This window comes from Rattus norvegicus, chromosome 19, assembly GCF_021556685.1.
Source record: "Rattus norvegicus strain SHRSP/BbbUtx chromosome 19, alternate assembly SHRSP_T2T, whole genome shotgun sequence".
NCBI lineage: Eukaryota > Metazoa > Chordata > Mammalia > Rodentia > Muridae > Rattus > Rattus norvegicus.
Window position 1 is genome coordinate 38,796,764 of NC_141552.1, and position 19,677 is coordinate 38,816,440.

At 50.7% G+C, this 19,677-nt stretch overlaps 1 protein-coding gene across 11 annotated transcripts in view; it reads right to left on the reverse strand.

The window, feature by feature from the left end:
* Cacna1a (calcium voltage-gated channel subunit alpha1 A) overlaps nt 1-19,677 on the reverse strand; it is a 297,093-nt gene that overhangs the window by 151,556 nt on the left and 125,860 nt on the right.

The following is a 19,677-nucleotide window of genomic DNA, read 5'->3' on the forward strand; positions in this document are numbered from 1 at the left end:
AGCCGCAGTGGCAGTGAGCTCGAGCCCGCCATCCTGCAGCGTCTCCTCCATTCTCTGGCTCCCAACAGTTTTCTGCTCCTCTTCCTTGAGGCCCTCTGAGCCTTGGAGAGGGAGATGCAGATGGCCCAATCAGGGCCACACACTCCACAGTCATTTAAGCTCCATGTGTCAGCTAACTGACATGGTCTGCCATAAGAAGCCAGGTGCAGCATGAAGCTCAGACAGGGATGAGGGTCTGGGTGTTGGGATCACTCTTGTTTTGACAGGGAGGATGCAGGGAGAGAGAAGAGGGAGAGAGGGGAGGGAGGAGGGAGAGAGAGGAGGAAAAGAGGGAGAAAGAAGGGACAGAAAGAGAGAGGAAGAGAGGGAGAGGGAGAGAAGAGAGGAAGGGAGAGGGAGAGGAGGAAGTGAGAGAAAGAAAGGGGAAGAGGGAGAGAGAGGAGGAAAAAGGGAGAAGCGAGAAGAGAAAGAGAGGGGGAAAGAGAGGGAAGGAGAGGGAAGGACGGAGAAGAGGGAAAGAAAGAGAGGGAGAGGGCTGGGATGCTTCCCAAGGACTGCCACTTTCTCCCTGGGTCTTTATCAGATCAATTTGAGACATCTGAGGGCAGAGGCTTTTGTGTGAGAAGACAGGAGGCAGGTCTTGGGATCTTGCGGGGGGTCTGGCTATAAACAGAAGGGGAAGTGAGACTGAGATCAGGAGGTGTGGATGATGTGGACCCCGAACTCACGCATTAGAACTTTGTATCTGGCTGGGTATATAATAGGGTGTGGTCGCTAGGGACCTGGGTCTGGAGATCAAGAGCTCGGCTGGGGTAAACGTCCCCATCTGGGAAGATGAGGATGCTGTAGAGACGGATGTTGATGCTAGCACACTGTGAGCCTGCTTCATATCCCTGAACTCCACATTAAGGGTGGTCAGGAGTTAGGGTGCCACTCAGCAGTACAGCACCTGCCTCGAAACCCCAAGTGAGGGTCTGGGAGTACTGCTCAACAGAACATCTGCCTAGCATGTACACACACACACACACACACACACACACACACACACACACGCACACACGCGCACGCACACACTCACACATATGAGTGTGCACAATGTTAAATTTAAAAAGTTAGGTTTATTTATCCATATGTGCGTGTACATGTATGTATTCCATAGTGCATGTGTGGAGGCCAGGGACAGGCTGTAGGATTGTGTATCCGCTCTTTCCAGCAGGAGATCCCAGGAATCGAACTTGGGTCATCAAGCCTGGTTGCAAGCACCATACACCATCTTGCTAGCCCCCGATTTTATATCATATATATTTTACCGCAATTGAATCAAGATCAAAGAAATGGGACTTCCATGTGTGAAGTTGATGGTGACCAAACTGCACAGTGTACACAGCTCTAAAAATGCCTGAGGACAGCCTTGGGGGCTCTTCAAAGCTCATGGCCTTTCAAGTAGGATTGTCACCAGGAGAACAGGTCGCTGTTCCAGGAGGTGGCAGCCGCCTGTCCAGGTCAGAGAGAAACTGCCAAGAACTCATTGGCCCCTGGCTGGCAGCCAGCCGTCCATCTGTCACCTCACATTGGCATCCGGAGGGTGGCGGGGCCTGGTACTCATAGTGCTTGCTGCCTATGCCTGGTGCTGGCTCCTGGGGGCTTTCCACTTGGCTGGGCAGGGATGACAGTAAAGGCTATCACGCCTGGGATCTGTGTGCCCCAGGGCATCAGCAGGAGAGTAGCTGAGGCCTCTGAGTGGGTAGTGATGACCATCTAACCCAGTCCACACTTAGCACATGTGGTAGCAGTGAAGCTCTTCTACCTGGCAGCCATCCTCCTCCTTCTGTATCCCTCCTTTCTCTGCATCTCTCCTCCCTCTGAATCCCTCCTCCCTCTGTATCCCTCCTCACTCTGAATCCCTCCTCCCTCTGCACACTTCCTCCCTCTGCAGCCTTTTGTCGAATCCCAGGTTTTCTGGGGACACGATAGGCTTCTCCAGTAAGTCCACAGACCTGTTAAAAGGAGCTCACCCTATCTGTGAGCAGAAGGGTGCCCAAGTCAGCCTGTCACTGGCCTTCCCACATCTTTTGTTTTACATCATCATTTTGCGTTTTAAGACTATGGAGGAGAAATGGGGTCTCAACTATGTTGCCCAGGCTGACCTCAAGCAGCCTGGCCTTGGTCTCCTGAGCAGCTGAGACCTCAAGTGGAAGCCAGGGCCTGACTTTTTTGTCCTATTTTTTTCCCTTCTGCTTCCTCCCCGACACAGTGGAAACTCACACTTCCTTTGTGATCATCTGGTGGATTTTAGAACATGAATCTGAAGTTGGGCCATGTGGGCTTGGGTCTTGGCTCTACCACTTATTGGTGACAGAGCTGGATAGCACAGGGAACCCAATGTCCTCCTCTGGCCTCTGCAGGTAACACACACACACACACTCACTCACATACACTCACACACATGCACACACACACTCACACACATACACACATGCACACACACTCACACACACTCACACACACACTCACACATATACATGCATACACATGCACACACACTCACACACATACACACTCACACAACACATACACACACACACTCACACATATACACGCACACACATGCACACTCACACACACACTCACACACATACACACACTCACATACACACTCACACACTCACACACACTCACACAACACATACACACTCACACACACTCACACACACACTCTCACACACATACACACATTCACGCACACACTCACACACACTCACACACACATACACACACTCTCACACACATACACACATTCACGCACACTCACACACACACTCACACACATACACACACTATACCCAGATGTGAGAGCATACACCACCTATCCTGTGTGCTCTGCTGTGATTCCCCAAAACCCTCTGTGCCTCGATTTCTCAAAGATTTTGTCCACAAATAGAAATAAACTGATGTACGGTTTTTCTTACAATGGTGACGGGTTGTATGAGAACAGGCTGCCAGGTTTCCTGCTAACAAGATGGCTCAGAGGGTAAAGGCATCTGCCACCAAGCCTGACAGCCTGACTTCTATCCCTGGAACCCACATGGTGGAAGGAGAGACCCGACTCCTACAAGTGGACCTCTGACCCACACACACAGGACAAGACATGCACACATAAACAAACAACATCTTACCTAGAAGTCTAGAGTTCTCACATTACCCTGTGGTGGGGGAAGAACTCTCAGGTGTTTGATACAAAAGGAGGGGACCCTGGAGATTGGAGGGCCAAACCAGTGAGTTTTGAGGATGAATGGCAGAAAGACATGGCTGTACTGGAGCTGCAGATTTGTGCCTTTGAAATGGCTCTCAGTGGATGTGCCTCAGGCATCGAAACGTTAGAGCCTGGACCCTAACATGGCCACAGTTGTCCTTAGGTCAGGCAGAAAGGGAGTCTTGAGGAGAGACATGAGGCATGATCTGGTGGCTATGGCTACAGGCCAGACGTGAGCTGGAGCCACCAGAGTTGGAGGGGGCAGGAAGGACAGTAACTCCAGAGCCTGCAGGGGAGGAAGTCGGGCCACCGGCCTGATTTTAGTGCCATGCCCATGAGGATGTGAATGGAAGAGGGTCTGGGTTTGAAGTTATGCAGTCTCTGAGTTTTGCTGGTAAGGGAAGACACGGGGCAGTGATTTTAATGAGTTGTCATGATGGGCAGCCACGCGACTGTCACCCCAAATCCCAGACACAGAGGGTAGCCTTGGATTCCAAAACAGGACACTGTCCCCCTAAATCAAATCAAATCAGAAAGAATACTGTTGTCATTAAAGCCGTGTTGTCATTAAAGCAGCAGAGACTGCCTTTGATGACATCTGTGTTGTGTAGTAAGCTGGGCTCTGGAAGTGTAACGCTGCACACTACATGCTCTGGCTCTCTCGTGTGTCACTTTATTTGTGATGGTGTGCACCATGTGTGTGCAGGTGCACTCACTTGCCTGCAGGCCGGAGAAGGATGCTGGCTGTTCCGTTCTACCCCTCTCTGCCTTACTCCCTAAGAGTCCGGACCCTGGCCAGTGCTCCCACCACTGACGATTCTGTCTCTGGCTGGCAGCTCCTCTGGAGCACAGCCTTCCTGTCCACTCAGCCTCTCCTCTTACTACCTGTGTTCCTACAGACATCTCAGTCTTCCCCTGAGTGGCCCTGGAGAGAGCCACGTGGGTTGACATCTTGATTCCACAGTCACTCAGTGGCTCTCTGAACCTGGAGCTGGGCTGGCAGCCGACATCCTCCTCTCTACACGCCCTCAGTACTGAGGTCACAGGAGTGTTTGGCCCTGGATAGGTTTTTACATGGATGCTAGGATTCGAACTCAGATCCATAGACATACAGAGCAGTGACCTTATCCGCAGGGCATCTCCAGGCTCTGGGCGTGATTTCTAAAAGATGCCTGTGGAAGCAGAGTGTGGAATGGTGGTGGTACTGGGATTGGAGAGGGACCAAGGAAATGATAATTAAAGTGTCAGATTTCGGGGGCTGGGGATTTAGCTCAGTGGTAGAGCGCTTACCTAGGAAGCGCAAGGCCCTGGGTTCGGTCCCCAGCTCCGAAAAAAAAAGAACCAAAAAAAAAAAAAGTGTCAGATTTCAGTCTGATGGCGGGGCTTATTAAAAAGACCCATTCTGTACCATAGGGACTGCTGTTACTACAGTTAGGGTTGCCATGCACCCCTGACTATGGGGAGACATCAAGCACTCTTCCCCACAACGACAGCTACTTAGTTCTGTTGCACAACCCCGGATGCCAGCAATCTCAGAGAGTCCCATTGTTCACTAGAGGGGTAAAGTGCACATTACAAGAACAATTGCGGTGTGCCATGCTGACCATGGTCTTTCTTTAATAAGGTCAGCCTGGGTGACTACACTTCTGGTGGTCTGCCAAGGCCACCCAAGGAAAGCTGCATCACTCTGCTCTGTGGGCAGTGCCCCAGACTCAGCCTGGCTTCCTCTACCTGCCTCCTACCTCCACTGGACAAACCGAAGGGCTGTGGCCCCAGCTGGAACTCAGCCAAGCAGCCCAGCTGACCCTCACTAAAAGCCATGTCTAGCCATGCACAAAAATCTGGGTCCCCTCTTGCGGAAGCCCTGAAACACAGATTTCATAGGTAACTTATCTGCCCCTCAAGAGAAGCGAAGCCAGGCACTTCCAGCTGACAACTGGAACACTAAAGCCCGGTGCTGGAGGGCATCTACTTAACCTAGAAAATGCACTAATCTGATAGGAGAGCCTCCTGGGGCTGAGGCAAGTCCAGGAGACCCCACAAATTACACAGGACCCCAACAGGCCATGGCATTATATAAGAGACCCAAAGTACATTTAGCTCCACCCTCCTCTATGGACTCTGAGGCACCACTAGAGAAGCTCAAGAAACCTCATCTGCACTGGGGCCTCTGCAGCTCTCAGTGACCGAGATTCTCGATGCACAGTTGGTCCCCAAACCTAAGATGCTCTGGGTACCTGGAAAAAACGTGAGTGTTGTGAGTTGGCCGAATGCTGCTTGTGTTCTTGTTGTGAGTTGGCCGAATGCTGCTTGTGTTCTGATGTTAATTCTGTTTCCTCAAGAGGGGTCTCCCCCAGTGAGCAGTCCATCAGGTACTCAGGTGATCTCACGTGAACCTTCTCCCCATTTTAACTGGTCAGTGATGGCTAGAGCCTGCGATTGGGCAGGGGAGGGGGCTAGAGGACACAAAGTGGGGGCAGGTAGAGGGGAAGAGGACGAGAGGAGAAGGAGGATGAGAGGGGAGAACTGAAGAATGAGGAGGAGGAAGCCATGATGGACCCAAACCACGTGGTCAGGAGAAACCACAAGTTGCAATGGGTCTAAGTTAGTGTAGTGTTAGATCTGCCCAATCTAGGCATATAGCTTATAATTACAGTAGCTGGATTGTATGTGTTTTTATATGAGCTTATTAGGGTCAGAAATTACAGCAACCTGTGAGTCTTCCTTCTAGGCCCCAAAGAACTCCCTTCACCCTCAGGGAAAACAAACACCGCCCGACAGAATGAGACACCCGGCAGCCAGAAGATGCTTGGCACAGAGTGGGTGGAGAAAGAGCCGGCACATGCGCTCTGGCTTTGGAGTCTTGTCCACACCGGTTACAGAGCCATGTGCATGCTGTTGTTAGTGTATGTGTGTGCAAATGTGTGTGTGCGTATCTGAGGTCAGAAGTGGACATGGATAGCTTCCTCAGTCACTCTCCCAGATTCATTCTGAGAAATGATCTTCCACTGGACCTGGTGCCTGTGCACTTGGCTAGGCTGGCTGACCAGTGAATCCCAGAGATCCCATCTCTGTCTCCCAGCGCTATGACCACAGGTGAGCAGCTGGCTTTTTGGCAACCTTGTGGGTATTTGCCTGCATGTAGTTCCTACAGAGGCCAGTAGGGGGCATCAGATCCCCGGAACTGGAGGTGCAGAGTTGCAGAGCCTAACTTTGGTGCTGGGAACTGAACACCCATCCCTACCCTGTCCTCTGGAAGAAAAGTCAGTGCTCTTTTTTTTTTTTTTTTCGGAGCTGGGGACCGAACCCAGGGCCGAGCGCTTGGCTCTACCACTGAGCTAAATTCCCAACCCTGAAAAGCCAGTGCTCTTAAACACTGAGCCACCTCTCCAGACCCCACACCTGCATTTTTTGATTGGATCCTGAGGATCAAACCCCATGCACATTTTTAAAGACAAATCTCACTATGTAGTCTAGGCTATCCTGGACTTGTTATCCACTTGCCCCAGCCTGTAACAGTCTGCAGCATCGTCCAAATGTGCATAAAATGTCTGAACACAGGCACAATAGCTCACACCTTTAACCCCAGCGCCAAGAGGCAAAGACAATCTCTGTGAGTTTGGAGCCAGCCTGGTCTACACAGTGAGGGTCAGGACACCCAAGTCTATATAGAAAGACACCCCCCCACCAGTCTCATAAAAACAGACACATAAAAAATGTTTAAGTAGTGTGGTGAGTGCTTGAAAACTCCGATCTACAATGTCATTCTCCAACCCCAAGAAACACTGGTAATGTCCATCTTTTATTAGTGGGGAAAAGCACCACCAGCCCTTTGGCCAAAGACCCACGGAGCTCACAAGCCTCGGTGGTGAACCTACAATATTTCTATTATTTTGCCAAATGGGCATGCGTACTCAGCTACAAATGGGGATTCAGTGTCACACCCTCCCCAAGGCTCAGGCACTGTGGAGGAAAAGGGGTAGAAGGACTGTGAGAGCCGAAGGTTGGGGAGGACCGGGAGACAGTGTCTTCTGGATGGGACACGACCAGTGCGCTCAGGAATCCACAGCAGCTGAGGTCGGCACAAGATCTGGATAAAACCAGTCAAGATTCCAACCTGGACAAGGGCAGGCTTCATGAGATCCTAACCCTAACCGAGGAGCTACAGACTCCCAATGGATTCTGGGGAAGGGAAAGTCACTTTTTAAAAGAGGTGGACACTCTCCAGTGAATGGCCCCTACCCAGGAGTGTATGAATGGCATAAACTTGCTTCCTCAAGCTATTTAAACAACTGCAGGAAAGAGGGCAAGGAGTCGGAAGTAGAGGGGAGGTGGGGTTGGATCTGGGAGGAGTTAGGAGGAAGGGTGGGAGCTGAGTGTGAAAAAAATACATTGTCAGGAAATTCTCAAAGAATTAGTGAGAATATTATATTAAAAATCCTTTTGTAAGAAACACATGTGTGGGGGGTGTTGTGAGCAAGTGTGTGGAGGCCAGAGGGTACCTGCAGGTGCCGCTCTTCAGGAGCCTTTGAGATAAGGTCTCCCACTGAACCTGGAGCTTACCAGTTGGATGAGAATGGCTGGCCAACAAGCCCCAGGGATGCTCCTGCCCCTACCTACCCAGCACGGGATTATAGGCATGCTCCGCTGTGCCCAGCTTTTTACCTGGGTACTGGAGATTCAAACTCCATTCCTCGTGGTTTTTAGGCAAGTACTTCACTATCTTAGCTGTTGTTACACCGGGAGGTTAGCCTTTTGTAAGTAGAAGCCAGCAGCGCTTCCAAATATCCTATAATGGGACATTAGTCCTTCCCAGGAAAGGGCCACCAGCCCAGAACAGCACCAGTGTGGCTGCTGACCTCCGCCCCAGGCCATGACATCACCAAAAACATGGACGGGGTCAGAGCAGCACCTGACCTGTAGGAGGGGGAAATGCTCAACTGGAGCTGGAAACAGGTATGGCCAGAGGCTGAGACAGCTGGAGCTGGGACTATCAAATGGGAGAGAAACAGACACTGCTTCTCTCTTGATCTGACAATTGAGTAAACTGAGGCACATGCTGAGCTGATGTCCTGATAGTTGGGACACAAATTACAAACATGCATGCACTGGATGAGGGCCCAGTCACAGCCACATCTCCATCCAGTTGATGCCCAAGGGAATGATCCTTTTAGCCTGCTTGGGTCTCAGGATTTCATTCCCACATGCTATTTTTCTTTGGCAAATATTTAGGGGAGAGAATAATTCGTCTGAAGCCCCCTGCAGGAGAAAGACACACTGTGAAGCACTTGCATGCATGCAGCAGTGCCCGAGGACACGTAGCAATTCCACCACTAAAGCAGTTACCGTCCATTAGCTGATTAGGGCCTGGTGCTCACTGGAGCGCAAGGGCCTGGGGTGTATTATCTGCACATGGAAGCAGAGAAAGCATTCTGAAGGATGGCCTCTGCAAATGGCACCTTCTGGGCTGGGGAGCTGCAGTGCAAACATGAGGAACTGGGTTCGGATCCCTAGCACGCGTGTAAAAAGCTGGACGTAGCCTCAGGAAGAAACCAGAGGATCTCTGGGGTTCTGTAGCCAGCCAGCGTAACCAATCAGTGAGCTCCAAGTTCAGAGAACGTCTGTCTTAAGGAATAAAGTGCAGAGTGACGGGGCTGGGGATTTAGCTCAGTGGTAGAGCGCTTGCCTAGGAAGCATAAGGCCCTGGGTTCGGTCCCCAGCTCCGAAAAAAAAGACCAAAAAAAAAAAAAGTGCAGAGTGACGTGGGGGACACTGGCTTCCACAAACACATGCACATCCCATATGCACAGGAACCTGTGCACCACGCATCAGACCTTCCCCGCTGAGGCCACTGATGGCCGGGTATAAGATCCAAGGCTACTATGAACTTTCGTACCAGAGTGTTCAGCTGGAACATCTCCGATAAGTTACTAAACTTTTCAGTCTCGTGTTCTGCATGAAATGGACACTGTGAAGAAACACCTTTGTGAAGCTGTTGGAAGGACTCAGTGACATATACTCAAAGGACTGTGACACACAGGAATCAGCCTCTGGGTTCAAGCCAGCTCTACTACATGGCAGTTCAACCTCGGCCAACAGTTTCGAGTCACAGCTCTTACTCTGCAAGATGCTCACACCTGTCTCAATGCACTAAACAAAAACGTGAGCGGCGGCCACATGCTCAGGGCAGCAGCAGGTGTGTCTCGTGGTCCTGAAGGGAGAGGTGCGAGGGAAGAAAAGCCCCCATTTTATTCCCAATTTCTTTTCTTAAAGGTGGAAGATTAGCTCTGGGTGAGTCTGGGCACCAGGTCCCTCGGATAGGACACAATGACCAATAGTAGGCGACAGTGTTGCAGAAACAGGACCTAAACAACAATAGGTGCGTGATCATTGTGGTTCACTGTAGCTGGGGATCCGACTGTCTCCAGCGACTCCCACTCCACAGGGCTCTCAGTATGGCCGCCTCTTCCCCTGGCAAGTTTCCAGCGAGGTGGCTGTGTGAATCCCCTCACACCACATGCTTGAATCTTTCTTTTACATTTCTCCCATTACTTTGGGGCAGGGTACTTGCCACAGCATTGTGTATGTGGGGTTCAGAGGACAGCTTTTGGGAGTCAGTTCTCTCCTTCTACCGTGTGGATCCCAGGCACTGACCTGTGAGGCTTGGTGACAAGTGCCCTTACCCACTGGGCCATCTTGATGGCCATTGTTTTTACTTTTTAGACCAAGTCTCTCTACCTCTCCCTCTCTGGCTCAGGCTGGCCTTGAACTTGCAATCCCGTCTGCCCCAGTCTTTGGAGTAGCTGAGATTCTAGGAATTTCCTCATCTGACAAAACCATCCCCAAACATCACAGCAGAGAGGAGCACATTCACTCAGCTGCCCTGGGTCCAAGCCTCTTGGGGTACAGAACATCATCTGGCATTGACGAGAGAACACTGGGAGTCCAGAAAGCATGATCCCATTTTACAGAAAAGAAAACTGAGGCTCAAAGAGGCCCTATAGCCAGGGAGAGAAAAGCCAGAACCCTCAGCATGGATCATTACCCATTTCTTACAGAGGCGTATACAGGGCTCCGATGCCTCAGTTTCCCTGCTCAGGCAATGGGGACAAGATTGGAGCTCTGCTAACTCAATGTCACCATGACTCTGAGCTCCCATCCTAGAGTCACAGCCCACCCCCACCAGGGCCCCCTTTGCACAGCACTGCTGCCATTTCTATAGTCCCTGCAGCCTCCGTCTCTCCCTCCCCCACCCCACCCACCTATTTTACAGTCTCCTCCACTACTAAAATTAACTCCACCTCATCCCGGTCCCCAGGGCACCTGTTCTGCTTCTCCAGCTCCTCGAATTTGGAATATTGTCTCAGATGCATCAGGAGCCTCCCCACCCCCAGCCACTTCCCTTCCTAAGGCAAGGCGTGCTTTTGGAGGCACCAGAAGGGAGGGAGGAATGTCTCACATCTCCCTCCTCCGTGTTTAAAGAACGCACACCCACAAATGGCCAATGAATGCACACACTGTTCCATATCCTTGGCCATCAGGGAAAAGCAAGTCAAAAGTCCACAGCCAAAAAACAAACACCGCCAGCGAAAAAGAAAACCAGGAACAAATGCTAGAGTTAGGGAAAGGGAAAGCCTCATCACGGCAGATGGGAGAGCTACCCCACCCACCCCACCCCTCCTCCACCTCACCCCCACCTCATCCCCACCCTACCCCACCCCATCCCACCCCAATCCCACCCAACCCCCACTCTACTCCACCCCTACCCCACCCCGCCCCACCCCACCCATACCCCATTAGCCACTGGAAAACAGGTAGATATCACAGGCTTGTGATCCCATCCGAGGCAGGAGAATCACAAGTTTAAGGCCAGCCTGGGCTACACGAAGAAGGTAAGATTAGCCAGGGCAACAACCCCCCCCCCCATGACTAGGCAACTAGGGTATAGCACTTCTAGACCAAAGGACTCTGCACTGTTACAAACAGCTACGAAACCAGATTAGGTTCCTATCCATAGACAGGCAAAGGAATTGTGACCTCTACCCACAGGAGCATTATTTAGCCATAAAGAACAAAATTAGGTCACTGGCATGAAAACAGATGGAACTGGAGATAATCTCGCTCAGGGAATACGCCAGCCTTAGAAAGATGAGTAGGGGAACTCTCTCTCAGATCTGGATCAGAGGAGGGGGATGAACATGAGAGTAAGGGGTGCTGTCAGGAGAGAGGGGAGGGAAGAGAGCCAGGTACAAAACAGTACCAAAGAGTGAACTCACCATGACACCATGTGCATGACAGGCACGCCATACTGAAGTAAAAACAGTGTCCAGGGGTTGGGGATTTAGCTCAGTGGTAGAGCGCTTGCCTAGCAAGCGTAAGGCCCTGGGTTCAGTCCCCAGCTCCGAAAAAAAAAAAAAAATAAATAAAGTGTCCAAAGAAAGCGCCAACCAATGACCCTGAACAGACCCTGCTGTTCAAGTTGTATAGATTCCTCTTCGACTATCCCACCGGGTTCACTGAGACACTGGCCTTTGGTTGGACCCAGAGCTCCAGCCAACATTTCCTGGGGATCCCCTACCCCTTTACATCCTCTCCCAAAGTGCTTGAGTTACAGGCAGGCGGTCACACCCACATAGCTTTTATATGGGCTCTGGGTAACTCCCACCATCTCCCTCTCTCTCATGGCAAGCACTGTGCCCACTGAGCAGTCTCACTTTTTAGGAAGGAAACACCATGGATCACGTTCTTCCCCTGGACCTAGCACCCAAGGAGTCGAAACTGGAGGCTGGAATCCTGACACACGCACACTCTCTTGGCCTTTGACGGGCAGCTCTGGGCGCACACAGACGCATGTGGCCCCGAATCCACAAACTTATTTCCACCAAGTCTTCACAGCTGACACATTCCCAAAGACCAGAATGTCGAGGTGGTTTGAAAGGGCTGGGAGAGGGAATGGAGTGGCTGTGTAATAGAGACCCAGTTTGGAACTGTACCAAGAAGGCTGTGGCAATGGAGGGTGGGAATGTTTGAACTTCTCTGTCAGCTCACTCAGAAACACAGGATGGGAAAAGCTCACACTTTTTTTTTTTTTTTTTTTGGATAAAGGGTCTCTCGCAGCCTAAGCTGGCCCAGAAATCACTATGCAACCAAGGATGACTTTGAACCCATGATCTTTCTGCCTTTCTGCTCTTCCTGGGGTCACAGGCATGAGCCACCACACCTGACTTATGCAGAGCTAGGGATGAAACCCAGGGCCTCCTGCACTGTAGACCAGCCACGCCCTGGGACCCTGTGTCACAAAACACTGAGAAGCGACTGAAAAGACACCTCGCACCAATGGTGGCCCACATTCAGTCACCATCCCTCCAACAAGATACGGTTTGACAGACGCTCATTGGGGGTGGGGTCAACAGGATTGGGCAATGATGGTTCAGAGCAAAGGCCCAAAGGCAGGAGAAGCTGACAGATGTTGGGGAGAACGTTCCAGGCAGAGAAAGGAGCATGTGACTGAATCTGGGCCTGGGGATTGCATGGGGGACACTTGGGACATTATAACCCTGGTGCTCACTAGTGCCCTCTACTGTATATTTACAGAACAGACTTAGGGAGGGAAGAGTGGGAGGTGGGCTGAGCTTTGGAATCCTGTTTGCTTTCAGGCTTCCTCTTGAGGCTCTTGGTAACAGAGTGACAGTCGAGCCCAGAATGGGGGCATCTAGTCCAGGCAGGTGGGCCAGGATGGACTCTAAGCCAAAGAGGAGTAGATGGCATCTAGGAAGATGAAGTTGACAAAATACAGGAGATCGGGAATGAGGACAGTAAGGCCTCGAGGCTAGAAACATGGTGCTGGGGCAGGGGTCCTGCATGAGCCTGGGGTTCCATTTCCAAAGCCGGCCAAGTATACGTAAGGGGCCCTGGGTTCTCCAGTCGAGGTTTAGTAGAAAGATCTGGGCCTGGAGAGGTGGAGAAGATTGGAGACACTGGGAAGGGAAAGACAAGAAAAGAAGGGAGTAGCACAAGGAGGGGAGTAGCACAAGGAGGGGAGTAGCACAAGGAGGGGAGTAGCACAATGAGGAGGGTAGCACATTTCTCTCTAGGTGTGAAACCTATTGAAGGTCCATCTTGTCAGCCCAGACAAGTACAGTGAAGTCACACAGGGCCGCTGTCAGACACATTCCACATAAGAATGCCTTTAGAGCTCTGCTCTATACCTGGGCCACAGTGAAGGTCAGCGCAGTTCAAAACTGCCCAGAGAAGGGATGAGAACTGTTTCCCTTGCCACACAAAAACCGGCATGTTAGACGACACCTTAGTTCAGGCCCAGCTCACTAAACCTCTATGTAAACGTGAATCAAGCCTGACACTGGATCCATGAATACATGTGATGGTCAAACTGGGCACAGGAGCACACACTGTGACCCCAGCACACAGGGAGACTGAGGCAGGAGAATATCTGGCTGTCTGCAGCTGTGAAGAGTGACTCCTGTCAATCTATCAAGCAGACAAGGCGATTTAGGAGTACTGCCACATGCTGTCATTCCAACACTGGAGAAGAAAAGGCAAAAGAATTGGGGATTCTTGGTCACCCTTGGCTACGTTGCTTCAAGGCCAGCCTGGGCTATGTGAGATCTGCATTAAAAAAGAAAGAGAGAAGGGGAAGATGGGAGGGGAAAAGGGGAAGCCAGTCATTTGCTAGAGACAGACTCCCAGAAAATACAAACCAAGCCTACACTGAAGGCCTTGGGTGGGGGCTGGCCCAGCCTGATGGGGTGCAATGTCCACTGTGCCTGGATTCTGTGTCCTGTCTGTCCACGGGCCTCAGACAACGATCAAGCTGGGGGCTACAACCAAGCCCTGACAGTCCCTGCAAAGAGCCCGATGTCCGTATTCAGCTGAACTCTCCTGGAGAGTGTTCTGCGCCTGACCGCTGTTGTACCTAGGGGCCATGGCAGGCAACTGAAATCTGGAATACGGGTCTTGATTCCTATGTCTGGTCAGACACCAAAGAGCTACTCTTCCTCTATTTACTGAGCACGAGGAGAAAGAATGTGGCCGCTGGAGCTGCCCGTGTAAACCCCAGGTCACGCCACTGCCGAGCTGTGAGGCTCAAGCAAAGTCTTAGCTTCTCTCTCCTGTTTTGATGCCTATGCAGTGGGAAGACAGGCATGGCAGGGCCATGCGTGTGACTCTGACATCCAGTCTCATTCGGCAGGTGTCACACCTGCGTGCTCCAGTGTTACTATAAATGTGTGTGTGTGCGTGTGTGTGACACACCCGTGATCCTCATGCCTAAGCCTCCCACATGCTGAGATTAGAAGTGTAATAGTCACACCTGACACAAAGTGTAATAGTCACACCCAGCCCAGACTTTGCTTTTATTTTCTTTCACCTTCTGGAGATGAAACCTAAAATCTTATACTTGATAGACAAGACAAAAAAAAATTGAGCCACACCACAGCCCTCACTAGGGATTCTAGGCAGCAGCTCTACCATTGACCCATGTACTAGCCCCTTGCTGGGGAATCTAGGCAGGTACTCCACACCCCCAGCCTCCCAAATCTGAAACCCCTATTCCATATCCTGCCTGTAGTAATTCAACCCATCAGAAACATCAGGCATAACCTGGAGAAGGAGCTCAGGAGGGAAAGGCATCCCCCGGGTTCTTGCTGTCAGAATAGTATATACTAAGCCTTAGTCTTGAAAGATGCTTCCAGTCACGACAACAAATACCTCACATCCGTGTGTCTTCCGAAGGGGACTGTGCAGATAGAACGCCCAGGGGACGGGCATCCGGGGCTGAGGCCTGGTTATGTGCCTGGCACGCTGGGCCTAGCCTGGCTAAAGAAGGAGAAAGCTGAACAGGGGGTTGTCCGCCTTTTATCTCAGCTGCCCCAGAGGAGGAAAGAAGATCACAATCTGAAGGCCAGCCTGGGCTACCAGGGGGGACTATGGGAAAACAATGTAGTGACTCTACACAGCTTAACATGTCTCCCCCACACAGTGGGTTACACACCTAGAGATGGAGTTTGGGGAGGAGAAAGAGGTGAGAGTAGAGGAGAGGGAGGGGAAGGGGACGAGGGGGAAGAGAGGAGGAAGAAGGAGAGGAGGAGGAAGAAAAGAAAGATGAGGAAGATGGGGAGGAGGAGGGAGGGGGAAGAGGAGATAAAGGTGATTTTTATTTCCTAGACCTCTCCCAACCTCAGCGAGGCCTCTGAGCCACACAGCCCTGCCCCAGGTAGGTGCCTTCCGTCTCTGACTCAGGACTAGATACTTCCCACAACAGAGAAGGTCATCAACTTCCCAGCACCTCTGGCTGTGACAGTGCACAGTGTCCCTGGCATGGCAGCCTTGCCCAATCAACAACCCCCTCTTCCTTCCTGTTCTACTATTTCCTGTGTCTGCCTCAGCTGCCTCCCTACCCTGGGGAGAGGAGAGGAATCATTGCCTGCAAACCACAGGGACACTGGCCAGATGCCCCGGGAGAGGTGGACTGGCATTTAGCACAGCAATTCAGAGGGAAAGCCCCAACCCTGCAGACAGACAGACAACAAGGTCTCCAGACCCACAGAGGAGATGAAGGCGCCAGCTCAATGTGAAGCAAGATGGTCACCAGCAGCTGTCAGGCACTCCCTGGGCAGAAGCCACGGCGCTGTCCAGCGTGCTGAAACGTCTCCTTCCAAAGCTTCAGCCTTCCCTAACAGTGAACTAGACATTTTGGCAAGGAAACCCCGCTGCTAGATTAGTTTAGGAGGTTCTTGCTCTGGTAAAGTCCCAGTCCCGTCCCTGAGCAGTTCGTGAGCTAGTCCTGGGAATGGATTAAGCATCAGGCACATGGGGGCTGTCCAGACTTTAGGATGCTGGAGAGAATCCTATGATGTGAAAGGGGATGGAAGTGTTACTATGGTCAGCCAAGAAGATACACAGCCTGGTGTTAAACTCAGCTTCCTCCTGCCGCAGCTTCCTGGGAGCAGGACTGACAAATATGGACAGTGATCTTCACCCTACAAAGCCTCACATGCAATAAGGAGTCTGCCCAAGCTTGTGTGGTCTGAATAAGACATGGGGGGGCTTTGCCACTCATTGAGCAGATACTCAGAATTCCCCTCTCAATCCTCCAGCGCTCACCACTGAAGGCCCAGGTGCTTGATTCAATGCCACGTGTCATTTTCTGGCCCTTTCTGGTTCCTGCCACAACTCGAGAAGGTAGACACTACATAACACCTCTTCTCATAAGAAAACAAAGACCCAGAGTGAGGGCAAGGCCCACAGTCAATACCGCAGTCACCCACGACCTTAAAGCCCTAGGCTCACACCAACCTCTATCTCTAGTAAAATGTATTTTAAAAATTTATTATGCTTACTGTGTAATGGTGGTGAGGCAGGAGCATACCACGGTGCATCTGAGGAGGTCAGGGGGTCCCGAGGATGGGCCCAGGTCATCGGGCTTGGCAGGAGGTACCGTCCACTGATGAAACCCTCTCTCCAGCCCCTTTTGTAATATCATTTGTCCATTTACTCACTCATCTTTATGCAACCCAAATACAACAAATACATCCAGGAAGCCCTGGACTTCCTTTCCCAGGGTGCTCTGCTTCAACTCCCAAGATGGCATCTGTGAACCTTTAGGCTTTGCAAGAAATAATGTAAGGTTCAGAATCGAGCAAGCTGCCTTGGTTTAAATCCACCGCTGTTGGGTGGTGACTGTAAAAACTATTTAACCTGGCAGTGTCAGTTTCTCCACCTGTAAAATGGGGAAAACTTGGCAGTTTACACAGACAGGCTATACTGACACCACGTGTGATGTTTTTAGCATCAGTTCTAATATCAGACAGAGACAGGCACAGGCACGGGCCACTGGGAGGCTCTGGCAGGAGAAATGCAAGTTCAACTCCAGCGTTGACTACCAGAGCTCGAGGCCAAACTGGGTGATTTAGTAAGATCCTGTCTCAAATTAAAGCAGGGTTGGGATGTAGCTCAGTGGTCTAATGTCTTTACAGGATACACGAAGCCCTGGCTCCACACCAACAAACAATGGAACAGAGACGGGCAACCAGTTCACAGGGCTACTGGGCTAAACATAGATCTGAGTCAGAGCCTAACTTGGGCTCATGTGACACTGGCTCAGGATGGCTTCCTAGCAGAGTGACTGAAGTACCAAGGAGCTGCGGGAACCACTACAAGCAGCTTCCATTCTCTATGAAAGGCTTGGGAGGGCAAAAGGCAACACTGGGCACAAAATTGTTAATGTAGTGCCTGCACACAGGAGGTGCTCGGCAGATAACAGGCATAACCAGGGTGGCCACAGCCTGTGCTAATACTGACACTACTCTATGAAAACTGAATCATAACAAATCTCACCACAGCCCACCACTTGGAAAGATCAATGCTCCCATCAACATCAAGTACATCAAGAAGGGTGCATAGCATTTTCTCTATAGCCAGGAAGCCCTGTGGCCCTCAGAGTGAGCAGAAATAACTGTAGAGAAAGATCACGCAAACAATGCAACTTGTGCATCAGCATGATGGCTATTTGTTGGTTTCAAGATGCTGTTTATATGTGCAGGCGCCTCAGGGCAACCACAACAAAAGAGAAGGTGTGGACTCATTATGCGTTTCCTCAACTGAACAAAACAGAGTCAACATTAGAGGTTTATGACTTTGACCGATTCCTTTGACACCTGTGGATTTATTTCTTTTTTTTTTTTTTTTTTTTTCCGGAGCTGGGGACCGAACCCAGGGCCTTGCGCTTCCTAGGTAAGCGCTCTACCACTGAGCTAAATCCCCAGCCCCTATTTCTTAAATATGTAGCAGAAAGAGTAAAAGCGGTGGGAATTGTCTATGAGTTTCCATTTCTTTCTGAATATTGGTTGTTTGTTTTGCAGCACCATGGACAGAACCCAAGGTCTTAAACCTGCTCTCCAGCAGTGAGAAAAAAACCCAGGGCCTTCTTATGACTGGCAAGTGATCCACCTGCCACTCACAGAGCCAAGCTCCCAGGCTCTCGTTGGTGAATTCTAAGTTGGTCCCGCACGCTATGACTCACTGAGAATAAGTAACCTGAATGAAGCCACACTGACACTGAGCCTAGCCCTCTGGATGATCTAGTTCCATCAGAGGTCGGCACCCGTCTCCTGAACCAATTCTAGAATAATTGATTGTCAAATGTATCATCTCATTCCAAATACATAACGACTTATTTCACTCATCATCTACTGTGTGCGAGACTTGTCACTAGGCACACGACTACCAAACACTGACTTATCGTTCTTCTGCTAAAGTCTGTAGTCTTGTTTGTTTATTCATTTTGTATGTGTGCACTAGTGTGCGTGTGTGCGTGCATGTCTGTAAGTGTGAGTACATGAGTGTGTGCACTGGCGAGTGTGTGAGTGTGTGCACGTGTGCATGTGTGTGTGTGTGTGTGTGTGTGTGTGTGTCAGAGGACAATGTGGGGCACTCATTTCTCCCAGCTGAGGTGACCATGTGACTGTGCTCAGGTCACCAGACTGTCATCTACTATGTAGTGCCCTACTGTTCCTGCAGTCCATTAGTCAAGTTTATCACCAAACCTGCAACTCACTCATTTATCTATTTATCCAGTAACCTACCTAGGGGCTAGGGAGATGGTCGGTAGGTGAAATGCTTGCTGCACAGGCATGAGGACCTGAGTTTGGATCCCAAGCACCCACATAAAAAGCTGGGTGTGGCACTGTGTGCCTGTGACCCCAGCCGTGGTGGTGAGCCCATGAACCTTAGGTTCTATGAGAGACCATGCCTCATAAAATAAAGGTGCAGATGCCTGGGGAAGACATCGGGTATCAACCCTGGCCTCCACATGAACACATACACATACAGACACATGTGAACACATTCATATATGCACACACAGACAGACACACACCTGCTCAACTACCTGCTTTTGTCTATCTCATATGTTACCATCTATATCCACCATTTATCTTTCTAACAACCTATCCTCTATCCACCTATTATTCATCTATCCTCTATCTGCCATCTGTTACCATCCATCCATCATCCACCCATCCATCCACCCACCTACCCATCCATCTGTCCATCTGTCCATCCATCTGTGTATCCATACACCCACCCACTCACATCCACCATCCATCCATCCATCTGTCCATTCATCCATCATCCATCCATCTATCCATGTATCCATCCATCCATCCATCCATCCATCCATCCATCCATGTATTCATACACCCACCTACCCAACCATCCATCCACCTACTCATCCATCCACTCACCCACCCACACATCCACCTACCCATCTATACATGCATGCATCATTCTTCACCCACCATCCATTCATCCATCCACACACCCATCCATGTACCCATTCATCATCCATGCACGCATCCACCCATCATCTCTATATCATTTGGCTCCCTGCAATACAATAGCACAGT